Genomic DNA, 5,445 nt, shown 5'->3' on the forward strand with positions numbered 1-5,445 from the left:
AGCAGCCTGCCCCGGCGGGGCGGGGCGGAACGGGACGGGGCACGGCACAAGGGTGGGTCACTGTCAGTGCAGCGCGCTCCGTGCGTTTGAATATAAACCATACATCAGGAGGGCTGGCCCTGCTGGAGTCTCTGCCGGACGCTAAGAAGCGGGGAAGGGTCTTCCTGAGGGAAAAGAGCTCCGGACAGATCAGGGAGCAGCCGTCTCTATCTAAAGGGAGGCTGCGGGAAGGAAGGGGACAGACTCATTAGTGGGATCTGTTGTGATAGGACAAGGGGAAAGGGTTTCAAACTAAAAGAGAGGAAATTGAGGTTGGATATAAGGAAAAAACCTCGTGCAATAAGGGTAGTGGAGCCCTGGCACAAGTTCCCAGGGGGCTGATGGATGCCCTGTCCCTGGAGATGCCCAAAGTCCAGGGATGGGCTCTGGGCACCTGACAGAGCTGTAGGTTGCAGCGTGTTGGCTTAATCCATACAGTGGGGTGTAGTTTAACCTAAATAGCTTGCTGTGGAAAGCTAGCTTCTTATGAGATATCTTTATGTATCTGTGATCTCTCTTTTATAGCTCCTGGCTTTTAAAAGTCAACCACTTGGTACAGTGAGGTTCTTCCACTGGTGCAGAACAGGTAGAGGGGAAACTTTAGAACTTGTTATGGAATGCTCTGTATGAGTATATAAAATCATAGAACATCCCGAGTTCCACAAGGATCGTCTGTTGTTGGTGTGGCTAATCTTGTCTTTTAGGAGCATCTTGAAAATCAGCATGTCTGTCTAGCCTGCCAAAAGGGAAATTGTTAATTAACAAAACGTGCATGAATAGGAGAGGTGGTTGAGGTCTCATGAGAGCTGGAGACCTCTCTCCAAGCACATAGAGGTACTGTACCCAAATGAATTATAAGGGATGTGCCGTTGTTCTGTTGGGGTGCAGGGTGAGGGGTCTGGAGCACAAGTCTTAAAAGGAGAGGCTGGTGGAAGTGGAATGGTTCAGTCCAGAGAAGAGGAGGCTCAGGGGATACCTTATTGCTCCCTACAACTCCCTAAGTTGAGGTTGTGGTGAGGTGAAGGTTGGCCTCTTCTTCCTCATACCTAGCACTAAGGCTAAAGGGAATGGCCTCAAGTTGCACAGATAAGATTCAGGTTAGATGACAGGAAAAATTTTTTCTCAGAAAGAATGGTTAGGCTCTGGAATGGGTTGCCTAGGGAGGTGGTTGAGTCACTGTCCCTGGAGCTGTACAAGAAACATTTAGATGTTGTACTGAGGCACATGGTTTAATGGGAAATATTGGTCATAGGTGGACTGGATGATCTTGGAGGTCTTTTCCAACCTTAGTGATTCTATGATTAGGTGGAAGGATCCCCTTGTGATCTAGTGCTATATTAAAGAATGGCCGCATCTTAATACCACATTGGTCTTAAGGATTTGTTTGGCAGCACATTGAGTCCAACCCCTGGCTCCACACAGCACCACTTGAAAATGAGACCATATGTCTGAGGGTGATGTCCAGATACTTCTTGAATTCTAGCGGCTTGGGGCTGTGCCCACTGCCCTGGGAGCCTGTTCCTCTCAGTGAAGAAATCCTTCCTGATACCCCACCTTGAGGGTAGGGAGGTGAGCTGTAACGAGATTGTTGTTTGCTCGTGTTCCTTGATGGAATGCCCTGAAGTTTGCTTGGATAATGGGAAGAGCTGTGTCTTTGTACCAAGTAGATAAAGGAAAATTCTGCTTAGTCTTTGTACCAAGCAAATAAGGAGAGTTCTGTTAAGTCTTTGTACCAAATAAATAAGGATAATTCTGCTTGGAATCAGTTAGTTGTGAAAGCAAGTGTTGAATATGTACGTACCTCCAAGAAAATCTCAGCATGTGTGATGCAAGTAATGTATATAAGCTGAAGATCTTTTGTGCAAGGTATGCATGATAGTTGGAGAGCAACCCCCATACATTCAGCAGTGAAAATAAGGAGTGCTTGCTTTCTGACACTCCAACTTGATTCTTAGAGAGTTTCATAACAGATCGATTTACAGCATCAGTTTGGCACCCCAGATGGGGTAAACCTCGACAGTTCCTGAGTTCACAGAATCTAATCTGGCACTGAGGTATACTTGGGAGGACCTTGATCCCCAGGCTGAAGAGCTCTCCAGAGAAGACCACTGACTAGTGACTATTAAAGCATTCTTTTATTATTTTATTTTGGTTGCCTGCCTGTCAGATGTAATGGAAGTTGCACAGTACAGTGCTAAGAACCAAAGTAAGGGGTTAAAGCTCCTGGGGGATTAGAGTCCCCCGGTTTGGTTTGGTTTGGTTGCCTGCCCATCAGACGTAATGAAAGTTGTGCACGGTAGGGCTAACAACACAGGTGATGGTTCATATCCCCTTTTGGTTTATTTTGGATCCTTGCCTGCCAGATGTAATGAAAGTTGTGCAAGGTAGGGCTAAGAACTTGGGTAAGAGGTTAAAGTCCCCCCCCAAGGTAAATATTAAATGTGATAATTGTCATTGAGCGTGCTTGTTTGGTTGTTGTTTGTTTGTGCTGTTATTGTGTGCTGATTGTTGTTGTACAAAGAATTCACCCACGTGTGTCATTAAAATGGGCACTGGATAGTCTGGGGTTAGGGGATTTTGAAAAAGTTACCTTTATGCTGCAGTTTAAATCACTGGAAAGAAATAGCTGGATCCCCTGATGGTGTTGTGTGGAAAGATGATTTAAATACAGTGGGACTGCTCTGTGGCGTCTCATCCCCCAGCCTGTATGTGTAGCCAGGCCTGCCCCTTCCTAATGCAGAATCCAGCACTTGCTCGTGTTAAACTCCATGCAGTTGGTGATTCCCCAGCTCTTTCATTTGTCTGGATCTTTGCAAGGCCTCTTTACCCTTGACACGGTCAACAGCTCCTTCCAATTTAGTATTATCAGCAACCTTGCTCAAAACACCTAGTCCAATTTTTTTTGTTCGGTTGTTATTGCAGCAGATCACCACAATTCTTTTATTTGGTAAGCAGTGTTGAAGACAAAACCAGGGATAAGGCTCTGCCGTTTCCTTGTAAAACAGTGCATTTGGGGAGTTTACAAAAATGTTGTAAACTGTACCTTGGAGTTGTGGGGGATAACTGGTTGGTTTTTTATTAACCAGACCAAAATCAAAGATCACTCCAATTAGTTGTACTTCCTGTTTATAATTTAGAGCTCCAATTTACTTGTCCTTTAATAACGTAATCACCATAGTTGTGGCACAGCGGGGACCTTCTGAGCGTGAATAAACACAGAAGAAAACAGTTTGTAGAAAGAGAAGGCTCAGCAACTTTATAGATTTGTGGAAAGGTTCCAGTAAGTGCTAAAGGTTTATTGCTGTAAGCAATACGTTCCTCTTAAAATCTAAAAATAGATTTCGGTAACAAGAAAAGGAAGCTTAAATTTATATGGCAGAGGAAATTAAAGTCTTCAGAGCTTTCTGTAAAGTGTTTAATCTGTACTTCACTGAGTTACTCAAGGACCAAATATAAGGACCCGAGCTTAAACTCAAACCTCCAAACCAATGAAGGGTGAAGAGTGCATGGGCAGCTCCAGATCGGGCTTTTTTTTCCCCCTTTTTTTCTTTTCTCTCACACCTTAGCTGTTTTTCATTTTCACAGCAGTTTGATCCAAGGCAATAGAGCTCTGCTATATCTGAGCACAGGTAGCTGTGGGAGGGTGGATAGGTTGCAGAGCCTGCTAGTACAGTTAACACTGACAAAATGTAATCAAGAAGTATTTCTTTCTGCAAGCTTTTGAGAAATTCAGCAAGAACTTGTATAGTATCCAGAGCTTCTAAGGAGCAGGTTCTTCCTCCAGATTGCCTGGCAGCATACACCTCCATAAAAACAGCTGTTGACTATAAAACCAGGAGACGTGGTGACAGCTTTCTTAGCCCTAGGCCTGCCAAAAGAGGACATACCTTGCTAATAAAGCTAATACAATGTCTAAAACAGCTCATATGTTGTTCATCCTCTGCAAGGGGACAGTCCTGATCTTGTCTGTCTCTACAACAGCCAATGCCATTTCAGAGGAACCTGCAATTATATGTAAAGAAGACTGAGTAACCGAAGCTTGCTTTCGGCAGAAGGATGCAGTGAGATAGCTGCAGACCTTCCTGTAAGTGTTGTTATGTTTTGTCATCCATTTGATTACTGTCTTTTGACTACGTGGTAGAGGATGATGCTCAGAAAATATACCGTGTACCTGTTGCCATTCTGGAGAAATAAAAAGCTGCTCCAAAGGAGAATGCCAACACCTTAGAGACCCCATTACTAGAAATGGAAATGAGGGATTTTCATCAAAGGACAGATTGAAATGAATATGAATGTTGTGCTCCGTCTGCCAGCCCCTCAGCATCTGCTGTGGTAGAAGGAAGAGAATCCTGCTTCCTCTTGAGCTGGAGCACCACATATCTGGCAATTCTGCAGCCTCCTGGGACCTGCTGAATGCTGAAGTGCTGAATGATACAAACAAATGCTTTGCAGGAGACTCAGGTTAACGTTTATTTCAGCATACTTGTGAACATTGGTACTTCAGAGGACATGGCTTGATTTGCTATAGACTTATTCACATGGAACAAAAATTACTGAAAAGTGGTTATTAGGCTGGTTGGTCAAAACTTCAATTTCTGAGCCCAAATGCATTTGAAAAGTAGGTACTACAGTAATGTAGTGCCAGCTGTAAGGAGCAGTGAATTTCTGCTGAAACTACTTCTGAGGAACATGGAAACTGCATTGTACAAGCTCATGTGTTGTAAAATTGCTCCACTAAGGAGGGCAGGAGCTCTGAAAATGTCTTGACAGCAGCTGGTCTAAACAACAAGATCTAAATCCACACATACTGCTGCTGAAATGGCTCACAGGGCCTGCTGAATTCATCAGCGACTGCTTTCAGTGATCTTTTGTCTGGTACACTGTCCTCTGCTCCTGGCTAGCACTTCTACCTATGGTAAAAACAATACTTGTTAGCATCTGATCATCAAACACTTTTCAAAGGCTCCTTTGGCTAAGTCCACCCTGATGTGACCTTTTCTGCTGACTGTAAGGTCCTTCTGTAAACTGTTTCCTAAGAGAGATCTGGAGCTCAGAGCCTGGGGCTGGTACATAGAGCTCTTTGAAAGGCACAGCTGGAGAAGGGGTGGGAACTACATCTATACCACAAGATACTGAGGGCTGTAAAATAAACACCCTATCCTAGAATTTAAATTTTGCTGTTTGACTGTAAACAGCTGTGTGTCTGTCTAGTGGGTCCCTGCTACTGCATGCCCTTCCAAATGAGCAGCTCCTTCCTTCTGGAATGTGCCTGTGCAGTGTGGACAGCCCAGGGCAGCACAGCTCATTATCTTACAGAGGCTTTACTCTGCCCTATGGCTTCCTGAACCCATCCAAAAGCTACACAATGCGTCGAAGCTGTAATATGTAATATTTTTTAACAGCAAA

This window comes from Meleagris gallopavo, chromosome 11, assembly GCF_000146605.3.
Source record: "Meleagris gallopavo isolate NT-WF06-2002-E0010 breed Aviagen turkey brand Nicholas breeding stock chromosome 11, Turkey_5.1, whole genome shotgun sequence".
NCBI lineage: Eukaryota > Metazoa > Chordata > Aves > Galliformes > Phasianidae > Meleagris > Meleagris gallopavo.